This window comes from Saccopteryx leptura, chromosome 7 (assembly GCF_036850995.1).
Source record: "Saccopteryx leptura isolate mSacLep1 chromosome 7, mSacLep1_pri_phased_curated, whole genome shotgun sequence".
Classification (NCBI taxonomy): domain Eukaryota; kingdom Metazoa; phylum Chordata; class Mammalia; order Chiroptera; family Emballonuridae; genus Saccopteryx; species Saccopteryx leptura.
This window is the reverse complement of record NC_089509.1, coordinates 3,580,318-3,594,876: the sequence shown is the minus strand read 5'-3', so window position 1 is coordinate 3,594,876 and position 14,559 is coordinate 3,580,318.

Here is a 14,559-nt window from a genome sequence, read left to right as displayed (position 1 = left end):
ATAAGAAAATATATATAAGAGAGAGAGAGAGAGAATGACTGACAGCCCTTGCTTGTTTCTCTGGGGCCAAAATCAGAGGGTAAAAATGTTTAAGGACACATTGGTCTAGACCCAATGTATTCATTCTGACCATGGGACCTATCTAGTAATATCTTGGTCTGGCTCTAAACACGGAGTGTGTTTTGCCCTTTGATTCCTTGGGCTGAGAGAAGGTGGTTGCCAGTCAGAGGTCACAGCAGCTGCAGTCACTGCTGTCTCCAGGGGCAGGTGATCTGATTCTCCTTGATGTCAGTTTTGAAAAAGTCAGTGTTTGTGAATGAAAGTTAGATGGCACGGGTCGAAAGAGCCATTTCTGTCTTTGATAACAAACCTGAGAAAATTTGTGCTAACTATATATTTCTATAAAAAAGTATTTTACTTCATTATGTTGATGTTACATTTTGTTAATTGAATTTATATATTTATAATATATATAAAAATATATATCATATATGTATTTTATTATTATATTACATACATTACTTATGTATAACATAGTATATACTATATATAATATAATAGATATATAATATAGTATATTATATACTATATATTATACATATTATATATACATATATTATATGTATATATATAAAATATAGTATACATATTATATTATATATTATATATAATACATATTATATATATTATTTAGTATATACATATTATATACACTGCTAAAAATATTAGGGGATATTTTATTGCTTTGTATTTATTTTGAAATATCCCCTAAATTTTGTGAGCAGTTCCATATACTGGTATATGCAATATATGTACACATATGCAAACAGATGCACTAAGACTTTGATGTTCAAATTACAATGCTTTCAGTAATCTGTATATTTTACAAGGTTTGGGTAACAGAGTCCCACATTCTTTGCTGATTCCTTTAGCACTGAAAGAACTTTTTGTCTATGGTATTACTTTTCGGCCACATCATCCTCTGTTCCTCCCTTCTCCCATCCTTCCTTCCTTTCATTCTTTCTTCCATCTTTTTCTCACTGCCAAAATGTGCTTTTGAAACCCCATGCTGCTACTATAACACAACATGTTATTTTTAGGAATGCAGTCAAACATAAACTTTTGTCAAGCTGGCCAGAGATGGAAAGCAGAAGCGAGTAAGCGAAGTTGAAGTGGACGATTTTCCAACTTCCCTACTGCTAGCAAGAAAAAAAACAAGTGATTTTCGAGTTACTTTACCTTCTCTCTACATTCAGCTTTATACTTTGTTGGGAAGATCACCTTAGCCACCTTGACTATCTGCAGAACCTGCCAGGCACTGATCCTCTGGGGCTGGTGAATTTGAGTGAGCCTCCTCTCTCTCTCTTTTCGAAGTGATTGATTTAAGTTGTGCTTTTAAGGTTTTTATTTTTTCAAATTTACTATTAAGTTGTATTGAGATGTGGTCAGTAAACAGTAAATAGAGTGTAAGAGAGACACACTTGAGTTTGAGATTTATGTCCACCCTCTAGACACCCCCGTCATGCTTCCCTGTACTGAACGCCAGAACTGAGCTACACATGGGAGATGGCTCTTCACTCTTTGAAACTTCGATCCTGCAAGGTGTGGGAAGGGCCCAGGGTAGTGCCAGGAAATAGGAAGGGCTCTATAAATGCTAGCTGGTTATTATTAAGGAGTAACATAATTTGAGTCTCGCTTATACTAAGATACTTTATTTTAAGGCTTGCTTTAGCTAATAAATTATGAGCAGAGAAACCAGATAAAAATTCCAAGTATATGACTAAAATATTCACCAATAATCAGCATGGCAATAAAGAATGTTTAAGTTGGCACTTCTGTTTTCAACAGAATTTCACCACCATCAGCAGTTCATGTGAATGTCAAAGTACATAAGTACTTTCCCAAGCCAAGAAAACTCCTTTTGGGTGTATAACAGGTCGCTAGTGTAATCAGGCAGATGGGACAAATAAATGTGAATGTGCATAACACAATCATTATCTTCAACTTATTTCTAAGGTAGAGATCATTTTGGGTAACCTAGTGCTAGTGCTTTGATATTAAAGAAACTCAGGTGGACCAAAGCTAAGCCTGAAGAAGTCTAAATTCTTCTCTAGAATTCTTTTTTAAAGTTCAAGTTGGTATCATATTGTGGCCACCTGAGCCTCAAGTTCCCTACTTCCTTTCTATTAAGTGTCTTTTTAAAAATAATTTTATTTTAGTGATAGGAGGGGAGGCAGAGACAGACTCCTGCATGTGCCCGGACTGGGATTCACCTGGAAAACCCACTAGGGGGCAATGCTCTGCCCATCTGGGCCCTTGCTTCCTTGTAGCCAGAGCCATTTTAGTGCCTGAGGCCCATGCCATGGAGCCATCCTCAGCGTCTGGGGCTCACTTTCTGTAATCGAGCCATAGCCACAGGAGGGGAGGAGAAGAGAGAGAAAGAGAGAGAAAGATGTGAGAATGGGAGGAGTGGAGAAGCAAATGGGCACTTCTCCTGTGTGCCTTGACAGGAAATCAAACCTGGGACATCCACTCTCTGATCTGATGCTTTACCACTGAGCAAACCAGCCAGGGTCTATTAAATATCTTTATATCTTGTTGGCTCTTGAGCACTGTTTCTTCCCTGCACCCCCTCACTTGGGGCAGGCCATGGACACCTTCCATATTTCAGAAAGAATAAAACAAAAGCAAAAAAGGAATCCTCAATACAGCCTGTGTGAATGTGGCAGACTTTGTTGTCATTGAGGTGGAATGGAGTGAGTAGGAAGCAGAGCTCCCATCTCAGCTTCACAGAACCCTACAAATTGAGTGTGAAACATCTTTTGGTTTAAAGGACCTTTAGCCAGCTTCCTCCTGGGCCTTTCCCTGCTTCTATCTCCCCTGTGGAATGCCCCAGCTTGGAAGCCTCATTGTTCTCACCACAGTACAGAAGCTTCTTTCTCATCCTCTCCCTCTCCAGAGAGCACACACGCAGTCTGCCCATCATGTGGGCAGAGCCTCTCAGCCTGTCCTAGTCTTATTTGCTTCTGGAACCCTCACATCATTAGGCTGTGAGTGCTAACTGGAAGAACTCAACAGTGAAGGCATTTGGACAGCTTGTGTGTGTGTGGGGGGGGGCAGGAACAGTATTTTCATTACTAGTCCATCACTTTTTAAATGATTTTATTCACATTGTCTAATGTTCCCTAACTCAGTTTCAGTAGCTTATGTATTTCCATGACTTTGTTTATTTCATTAAAATTATCTAAATTGTAAGCATGCAATTTTAATTTCTGGTTCTAGTTATTGAGTCTTCTCTAAGCTAATATAACTAAAAAAGTCAGTTTTTTTATTTTTTCAAATAACTGGCTCTTGTTTGTTTTTCTATTCTGTATTTTATTATTTTTTGCTTTATTATTATTGTTTCTCCTTCTGTTTTAAATTTAATTTGCTCTTCTATTTTTCTCATGTTTAAAGGTGTGATGCTAGGCTATTAATTTGAAATAGCTCCTCTTTTTACCATAAATATTTACAGCTATAAATTTTTCTCTAAGTTATGATTTCCCTACACCATATAAGTTTTAGGATGTAGTATCTTTTATTCATCTCAAAGTATTTTCTTATTTTCATTTTGTTTTTTTCATTGAACAGTTGGTTATTTAGATAAAAAAAATTTTTCAGTTTTATGAGTTTCCAAAATTTCTTGGTTTATATACTACAGAATCTCACTGTTCATACTGAATTTCAGTAAACTTTCTTGTCTAGATTTCTTCATTTGCTGTGTATCCTCAGGACCATCTTGTGAGATCTTAAATGGTGGCTTTTTAGTGTGTTTTTTTCAGTTTATCTAGAAAGCAGGTCAGTGGAGCCCCTCATGCTGTAACCCTGCAAGTCTGTTACAATAGCTGGGGTTTTGGACAAATTTTACTCTCTGAGATCTACTTAAGTTAAATGAGCAATTTTTAGATGCACAGAAATGTGGGGATGAGAGAAGCATTGAGGCATTTGATCCTAAAGGCCTGCTTTTTGAGACAAGGAGCTTGAGGTAAGAAAATGATATGTAACTTCCCTACAGACACAGAGCTTGTCTGCAGCCAACCAGGGCTGTCTCCAGAATCCACCCTCGATCTCTGCCCACTCACCAGTGATTTTAGAAAGGCTATGCAGTACTTCTTCATATGATAACAGGAAATTGAGTTCTTGTGATCAATTTTATGGCTCACGGGGCTAGAAATATTTACTATCTGGCTCTTTACAGAAATAGTTTATTTATTTCTTTATTCAACCAATTTGGGCATCACATTTTTTGTGGGCCTGTCCCTGGCACTCTTTCTGCTACAGATATTTTTATATCTGACAGAGTTTATGCAGGAGACAGAAACTCTATTAGGTATTTTAGAAAAGAGAGAAATGTAAATATAAAGAACTGTTAATTAGCATAAAGAGTTAAAATGTAGAAAGAGAGCACTACAATATCAATAAGGTAGCTGCCATCCCTTGGGCTGGCTCAACAATGCTGGTGGAGCTGGGGTTACTTAAATGTAGAAGCCTAGGGTTAAGCCTGCCCTGGGTTAGGCTGGGGCTGGTATCTCTGAATGTTACCATGGCACTCTGACCTCTGAGGACAATAATTTGTCCAATGTCTCCGGTCCTACAAATGTTGGAAACACCAAAATTTAAACTACATTACTATTCCCATTGTGACCTACAACTAGCCAAGTGAAGAAGGGAGGGTGATGTGATCCTCACAGATAGAAGAAGGAATAGCAAGGGCCAGCTGGTCGCCACTGGCTCATCCCCCCCCTCCGGCCTTGTCAGCTCCTCTGCACTCCCTGCTGACAGAGCCACACTCGCTGTCAGCACAGTGGTGATGTGGTGTTTAGTCTCAGCTTCAGCACAACATAACAGAGGACAAAAATGCAGATTTAAAGCTGAGAGATGAGAGTTTAACAACCAGCACAAGACTTTTTATATTGAATGAGGCAGAAAGTAAGCTGGAGAGTAAGCTAGAGAGGAGGGGCTGGTGAGAGAAAAGAAGGAGAGAGGGAAGGAAAGCACAAGCTGGGAGGGGCGGCAGTAGACAGGAAGTGCATTCTTCAAAGCCACAGTCTTTAAACAGGGAAATTCATGCTCATAGAATAAACAGTAAGCACTGGGAGAGTGCTCAACAGAGTAGCCCCTGCCCACAGTATGGTTGTTATGATAGATAACACTGGGGAACAAAATTTGTGTTGCATCCACAAAAATACTTGTTCTTACCTAATTCAAGTGTGCTGATCTCAAATCTGACATTAGTTTTTCTCTTAGAGGTTTTTTGCAATTCAGGATTTTAGGTTTTCATCTTATTGTACAATTTTCAACATTTAGTTTAACATAATGAAGTAGAATGTCTTCTTGGGCATCATCTTTGTGAAAATGTAATAATCCATATAATGCAGTAAATACACTAATACATGAAAAGATATGATTGCATCAGAATTTGTCTACAATTTTGAAATAGAACATATTAAAACACTTATTTTAATCATAAAATTTGTGCAGAACTTATTTAAATTCTATTCAGGCAAAAATTTACATTTGTAGCTCTTGCATTTTTGTACTTGTTGAGGACAATCTCCTTTGATGCTCCAGCAGTAGTCTGCTCATCACTAACAGCTCCAATATTTTCAGGAAACTTATCAAGGTGACTGTTCAGGAAGTGAATCTTAATGCTTATGTTCCATTCAATGTCACAGAAAACCAACAGCATTCTTTGAACTAGAAGTTCATAGTTTTCTGCTTTTTTGTTACCAAGGAAGTTCTTTGTAACTGCCACAAAAGACTGCCATGCTGCTTTCTCCTCCTTATTAATTTTCCTGGCAAATTCTTCATCATGTATGAGGGTTCAAATTTGAGGTCCATCGAATACACCTGCTTTTATCTTCTCAAAAGACAAGGCAGGAAAAGCAGAAATAATATGTTGAAAGCATTCTTTCTTTACTCAAAGCCTGAACAAACTGCTTCATTAAGCCAAGTCTGATGTGAAGTGGGGGGAAAATGATCCTGTCTTGATTAACTACAGGTTCATTCACAATATTTTGCATCCCTACTTCCAGAGCTTCACGTTTTGGCCACTCCTTCTGTGTCCAGTGTTTCTCCCAAACTCGGCTGTCCCACAAACACCGAAAGCAAGTAGACTTCGTGAAACCTCTCTGTTGTCCTAGCAGGAAATTTACCATTTTAAGATCCACACAAATGATCCAGTTATGCTCCTCATACTTCAGACAGTCAAGGAAAACTTTTATGTCATTATAATCTTTTCACAGATGAGTTGAATAACCAATTGGAACAGCTGAAAATAGGCAATATATGCATGTGTCACAAATGATGAAATATCGCACCTCTGATGTTGAAGTGTGTAACAGCCACATAAATACAGAAGGTGTCAGGACTATTCTTAAATTTTTGCCTACTTGAAGAAGCCATGATTCAATTGTAAAACAAAATAAGAGGGTGTTTTTATCAGATAATAATTGTTTACATTTAAAAACAACTACAATTATTTAAAAGTGATGTTTGTAAAACATTAAGTGCCTTGTGGTTATGTTCAATCCAAGAGTCGTTGCCCTTTAATTCCAATTTAAAACCAATGTATGCCATTAATTGTAACAAAAATAAATTAAAATTGCATAAAAATTAGAGCATGCACTAAAATACAGATTTCAGACTTGGAATCAGCCATGCAGAAATATATAGAAACAGTTCTAAAACCTCATGCAACAGAAAATGAAAAAAAAAATGTTCCCCAGTGTAATTCCCCCAACTACCAGTGCAGCAAGCCCTATCTTCTGAATCCTAATCTATTGTATTGCTCCAGTTTTCATGGACTCAACCCTGGACCATCACATTTCCAAAACCAATGACAGTCTCCCTATCGCACTCTCATTTTGTGTTCTGGTCAGAACAACGCATAGATTTCATGCTTGGTCCAGCTCTGGCAACCCAGAAACAATTATTAATAACATAGTGACATTGTAACAACAATAATATTGATATTCACTCATCCTGTGTTGAGGAATCCTTGAGTGATGGCAATTTTGACTGCTAAGGGGGAAACAAAGAACTATTGCTTGACTATTTTTCTGTCTTGAGGGAGTCTTAAATGAGATTGTTGACTTGATTTGTTAAATATAGATTAGAGAGACCAGTACTCTCAGTCCAGTCAAACATTTTGCTACTCTGCTGTTAGTACTTAGAAAGAAAAGAGATTCATCGTAACTTCCGGGCCAGCAAGCCAAGGCGTCCCCTGGTGAACTTTGCTAGATGGATGGTGTAAGTGGGTCCCACCTCTTTCCTATTGGTCCCCGAATACTAGCAACCATGAAATCTTTATTTTTATTATTGTCTTCATTTTTATTTGTCATTTCATGAATGTTATAATAATTAATCAGACACTAATCTTTTGGGATTAGATTTTATTTTAATGCAGAATAATTATATGAAAATTTATCCAAGTAATCGGGGGCATCACTAGTTTGTCCCAAGTACTACTCTATGGAATGCTATGCATAACTGCATTAGGTTTTTATAAAATAAGTTTTCATTTCTTGGAGAAAAATGTTCAAGTGTACAGTTCTTTACTCAGATGGTTATTGTAGGTTTAGTTTTATAAGAAACTCTCAGATGGTTTACTATTTCAGTTTTCCATCACTCTAAGCAGCGTTCGGAGTTGCCATTGTTATTTTTCATCTCATCCAGTGTGGTGTATGCTGAAATTCATTGTGTTCTAAATTGACAGATTTCTGATAGTAGTGATGGTAAATACTTTTCATGTGTTTATTTTACATTTGTGTTCTTCTTTGGTAAAATGGTTATTAATTTTTTTTGCTAATTTTCTAAGCATTTGTTCCATATTATTTAGATTTGAAAATTATTATTTTTTGTAATTTTTTATATTTTATTTTTAAATAACTCTTAACACACAATATTATATTAGTTTAAGGTTTACATCCTCATGACTAGACATTTTTAACTTACAAAGTGGTCACTTTGATAAATCTAGTACCAACCTGACACCATAAATAGTACAATATTACCAACTATTGCCTTAGGCTGTGCCACCTCCTAACTGTTCTGTAGCAACCGATTTGTACTTCTTAAAACCCTCACCTTTTCTACCCATTTCCCTAACCCCTCCCAGCTGACAACCATCAAAATATTCTCTGTGTCTATAAGTCTGCTTCTGTTCTACTTGTTTGTATATTTTGTTTTTTAGAGTCCAGATATAAGTGAAATCATCTCAAATTTTTCTCTGCCTGAGTAATTTCACTTAGCGTTATACTCTCTAGGTCCATCTATGTTGTTACAGTTGGCAAAATCTCATTCTTATTTGTGACTGAATCATATCCTGTTGTATATATGCACCACTTCTTTATCCATCCATTGACAAACACTTAGGTTTCTTCTCTTTTTCTCCTGCTGTAAATTATGCTGCAGTATATATATAGATGTATATATACATCATTTTGACTTAGTGTTCTCGGTTTCTTGCAATATATATCCAGAAGTAGTTAATGAGTTTCTCTTTGTCACTTGTTATAGACTTTGTTTTAAAGTCTGTTTTGTCTGGTATAAGTACTGCTATGCAAGATTAATGTTTTGCTTTTATTTCATTATTATAAAATATATTTTTTCATTTTTTATTTTCAGTCTGTGTGTCTTTCAATTGGCATGAGTTTCTTGTAGATAGCATATATAGAAGTCTTATTTTTTGTCTATTTTGGTTACTATGTGTCTTTTGATTGGAGCATTTAATCCACTTTCATTATTTTAAAGTCTTTTACAATTTTTCATTACATTTTAAAGTATTTGTTGTATTTTAAAATTAAATATTTCACTTAATAAAGTATTTGTTGATAGATTTGTATTTATTGCCACATTAGTATTCATGCTTTTTATCTTTTTTTTCTTTCTAAAAAAGATCCTTTAACATTTTTTTGTAATGCTGGTTTAGTGATAATGAACTCCATTTGTTTTTCTTGTCTGGGTGCTCATTATCTGTCCTTTGATTCTAAATCATAGCTTTTCTGGGTAGAGTAACCTTGATTGTAGGTCCTTATTTTTTTATTACTTGAAGTATTTTGTGTTAATCCCTCTTTCCTGCAAAGTTTCTGTTGAGAAATCATCTGACAGTCTTGTAAATAACTAACTGCTTTTCTCTTGTTGCTTTTAAGATTGTCTCTTTGTCTTCAACTTCTAGCATTTTAATTATGATATGTCTTGGTATGAGCCTCTTTGGGTTCATCTTGTTTGGGACACTCTGTGTGTCCTGGACTTGTGTGTCTATTTACTTCATCAGGTTAAGGAAGTTTTCTGTCATTCTTTTTCCACAAAGGTTTTAATTACTCTTTTTTTCTCTTTCCAGCATCCCCATGATGCAAATGTTAGTACGTCTGAAGTTTCCCAGAGATTTCTTTCACTCTCCTTATTTTTTAAAATTCATTTTTAATTTTGGTGTTCTGATTGGGTATTTTCTGCTTCCTTATATTCCAAATTGCTGATTGGTTCTCTATTACATCTACTCTAATGTTGATTCCCTATAAAACTAGTCTTTATTTCAGTTAGTCTATCCTTCATTCTGACTGGTTCTTTTTCATGGTTTCCATGTCCTTTTTTATGTTTTTGAAGTTCTCAGAACATCCTTACAAACATTTTTTTTTTTTGTATTTTTCTGAAGTTGGAAACGGGGAGGCAGTCAGACAGACTCCCACATGTGCCCGACTGGGATCCACCCGGCATGCCCACCAGGGGGCAATGCTCTGCCCATCTGGGGCGTCACTCTGTTGCAACCAGAGCCATTCCAGCGCCTGAGGCAGAGGACACAGAGCCATCCTCAGCGCCTGGGCCAACTTTGCTTCAATGGAGCCTTGGCTGTGGGAGGGGAAGAGAGAGACAGAGAGGAAGGAGAGGGGGAGGGGTGGAGAAGCAGATGGGCACTTCTCCTGTGTGCCTTGGCCGGGAATCGAACCCGGGACTCCTGCGTGCCAGGCTGACGCTATACCACTGAGGTAACCGGCCAGAGTAAACATTGTTTTTAACTGTTTTTTTGCTTGCCTCCATTTTATTTAGTGTGTGTGTGTGTGTGTGTGTGTGTGTGAGTGTGTGTGTGTGTGTGTGTGTGTGTGAGAAAGAGAGAGAAAGAGGAGAGTTTTGTGTTCTTTTATTTGATACCTGTTTCTTTGTCCCCTCATTTTTGCTGCTTTCCTGTATTTGGTTCTCTCTATTAGTTAGAACTGCTATATATTAGATAGACTGTCTCTCAGTATTGGAAAGTGGCCATATGTAATAGGTTTCCTTCAGAGCCCAATGCTTCAGCATCCCCAGTCACCTAATCTGGAAAATCCAGGTGTGCCATTGTGTGAACTGTGTGCACTATTCTGTTGTAGTTAAACTTTGATTGCTGTTAGCACAACACTGAGAGAGACTGATCTTCCCTGCCCAGGCCAATTGGTGGCAAGGACTGACTGTAATTACTGTGGAGGAGACACTGTGCAAGGCCCACTATATGGAGCAGAATTTGCTTTACTGAGGCTTTTGTGTCTACAAAGTTTGGCCCTTTAATATGTTGTTTATAGAGATGGTTGTGTTGTATTTCAGCATGGTCTAAAGGTACTCATGAAGTACACTGGCTCTGGGCCCTCTGGAGAGTTGCATGGTTCACTACTGCTTGTGCCCTGCACAGGGCCAGCAGCATGAGCTACAGAGTGATATGCAAATGGCTGCTACTTTTGTTGGTGTTAAAGGTGCCCAAGAGATGCCAAGCTGGGAACTGAGTCTGGCTGCTATAAGTTCCAGGCCTCTGGCCACTTAGCAAGAGGTGGGGGGGGTACATAGAGTCCAGATGCTGCTTGTTTGAGAGATTTTAGGAAAATCCAAAGCATGAGCCAAGAGATATCCTTTGTATGGAAAAGCTGCAGGAAACCGCTTGGGTGGACCTAAAATTTGAGTGGGGCCAGGTTTCAGGAAATCACCAGCATTGGGCAAACTGTGTTAACCAGGTTGGTGCAGACTAAGATATGGTGCCTGCCTGCAGGCTTTGACGGGGGAGAAGGCTCAGTAAAGGAGCAATGACCTCTGAAAGCACTTTTGTCTTGGGAGAAAGCTGCCCTTCCAATCCTTCTCTTGAAGCCAGACACTTCCTGGCTATGTTCCTCCTATTAGTCCCCGGTGCCTTCCAAGCTGCTACCCCAGAACTAAAGCTCAGGGCAAGTGAGTCCAAGTAAGTCTGTATGTGGGTTCTTTAAGAGGAATGGCTGGGTTTCCAGCAGTCCTCTGTCTCACTCAACCACAATCCCCACTGGTTTTTTACAGCCAGAAGTTTTGTGACCTTGTTTTTCTGGCTCTAGAACGCTTGGATGGAGGACTTAGTGTGGTGTTGGTGCACCCCGTACCTCAGGGGGAACCTCCAAAGGTAAGCTATTTCTCTGATTTTTAACTAGCACGTATGGGAGTAGGACCAGCCCATTCAGAGACTTTGACCCCCTAGAAATCATATATATCTATATATATATTTATAGAATGCCTGTTCATTTAGATTTCAGGCCTTTCAGTTTTGCTAATTGTCTCAATTCACTTCCAGGATCTAATCTAGGATCAAACTTCACATTTTGACTTGTCATCTTTATTGATATATAATTTACACACCATAATATTCACTCTTTTGAAGTATATGATTTTTATAATGTTTATGTTTTTAGTATAGTCACCATGTTGTGACTATATAAGAATTACTTTGTGTAACTATCAACACTACTGCTTAGAATGCTTTCATCACCCCAAAAGAGAAGCCCCTCATTCACCAGAAATTATTCCACATTCTTCTCTCCCAACCATGCCAACCATATGTCTAATTTTAGTCTCTTAGATCTGCCTATTCTGGCCAATTCATATAAATGAAATTATACCATATGCATCCTTTGTGTCTGGGTGTCTTTCACTCGCATATTTAAAAATTAATCTGTATTATACCACCTATCAATATTTTATTTTTATATAGCTGAATATTGTTCCATTATATAGACACACCACAATTTGTTTATCTATTTCTTAGTGGATGAACATTTGGGTTGTTTCCATTTTTGGCTATTATGAATAATGCAGTTATGAATATTTATATATACTTTTGTATGAATATTTTCAATTTTTTATACACACTGATTTGTGGAAATATAGAATCATGTGATAACTTTATATTTAAGTTTTTAAAGAATTGCCAAATTATTTTCAAAGAATTTGCACCATTTTACATCCTAACAAATAGAAGAGTTTCCATTTCTCTATGTTCTTGTCTACAATATTATCTGATTTACTGATTATAGCCATCTTAATGGTTATTAAGTAGTATCTTGTGCTTTTGATTAGCATTTACCTAATGATTTGTGATGAGCATGTTTGCATGTGTTTGTGGCCCATTTGTATGTCTTCTTCAGAGAAATGTCGATTCAGGTCCTTTGCCCATTTTTTTTTTAAATTGAGTTGTATTTCTCTTTGTTGTTGAGGTGTAAGAATTCTTAACATATCTTGGATTCTACACTCTTATGCTATATATAAATTGCAAATATTTCAATCTTCATGTGTTTTTTTAAAAATTTCTTCATAGTGTCCTTTAATGCTTAAAAGTTTTCAATATTGATGAAATCTAATTATTATCTTCCTTGTATGCTTGGGCTTCAGGATTCATATTTAATAAACAATTACTAATATAAGGTCACAAATATTTATAAATATGTTTTATTCTAAAAGTTTTATAATTTTAGCTCTTACAGTTTTTTTCACATTTTTAATTAATTTTGGAGATGTTTTGAGGTCCAACTTTATTCTTTTGCATGAGGATACCAGTTGTACCAACATAATTTATTATAAAAAACATTATTTTTCTTATTGACATGTCTTGACACTTTTATAAAAAAATCCATGACCCTCCTGACGAAGGCGGTTGCGCAGTGGTTAGAGCATTGGACTGGGAAGCAAAGGACCCAAGTTTGAAACCCCGAGGTCACCAACTTAAGTGTGAATTCATCTGGCTTGAACACAGACTCACCAGCATAAGCTCGGGATCGCTGGCTTTAGTGTGGGATCATAGACATAACCCCATGGTCACTGGCTGGAGCCCAAAGATTGCTGACTTGAAGCCCAAGGTTGCTAGCTTGAGCCCAAGGTCTCTGGCTTGAGAAAGGTGTCACTCACTCTCCTGTAACCCCCTGGTCAAGGCACATATGAGAAAGCAATCAATGAACAACTAAGGAGACTAAGGAGCCACACAAAGAATTGATGCTTCTCATCTCTCTTACTTCCTATCTGTATGTCCTTATCTGTCCCTCTCTCTGTTTCTGTCACACACACACACACAACAAATCAGTGACCCACCATTCCTGGTTGGGTGGATCAGTGTATAAAGCATCATCCCGGGAGGCTGAGGTAGTGGGTTTTACCCCTGTTACCTATGAGAAGCAATCAATGAATATACAACTAAGTGGAACAATAAATTGATGCTTTTCCTCTCTATCCCTCCTTCTCTCACATCAATAGAAAAATTAAAAATAAAAGTCAGTTTCCCATAAATGAATAGTTTTATTTCTGAACATTAATTTCTATTTCATTAATATATTTATCTATTTTTATACCAATTATACACAGAATTGATTTTTGTAGATTTGTGGAAAGAATTGAATTAAAAAAGTGTGAGTTTCCTAATATCATTTTTTCCTTTTCATTATTATTTTGGCTATTATGGGTTTCTTGAAGTTTCATATAAATTTTAGGGCTAGTTAATCTATTTCTAAAAATGATTCTAAGATGGCAGTGGAGTAGGCGGATGTTCCAACTGCCACCTCCCGGGACCAAATTAGGTTACAACTAAATTTGCGAATAATCATCTCAAAAAATAACAACTTTGGACTAATGAAAGGAGTCTGTAACTAAGGATCACAGAACACACCACACTGAGACGGTAGGAAGGGCGGAAACACAGAGAGGGCTTCCCATTCCTAGGATTGAGCTCTTGTGGAGGCTCAGGAGGTACTCTTACTACCAGGAGGTTCACCCTGACAGGGAAGATTCTAAGTCCTAGGCCTGACACCCCAACCTAGAGTCACAGAGCCTAAAAGAGATGCCATCGTAGCATTTGGCGATGAAAAGAAGTGAGGTTTCTGTCTGCAAGAAAGAAACAGAGCTCTCAGAGATCTTAAAGGTCCAGTGCAGAAAGTCTCATTCACAGCCACTTACCTGGGGCTCCAGTGTGGGAGAACTGAGAGGACTACAGTTGCATGAGGAGAGTGTAAAATTAGGGTCCAAGGGAGAGACACTGTGGGGGACTGCCACCGGAACCCTTGTGTTGAGTCATTCTCCAGTGCTGCAGTCCTCATCTTGCTTGGGTGGAGCATCCCCTTGGAGGGGTATCAGCCTGGGGAAAAGCAACTACTCTGACCTCAGGGATCGCTCCTGCCCAACTCATGGAGCCTGAGCCATTCTGAGAATTCTGCCAGGATGCAGAGTACACGTCAGTGACTCATTTTTTTGGTGTTGAGACTGGAGATTTCCCCA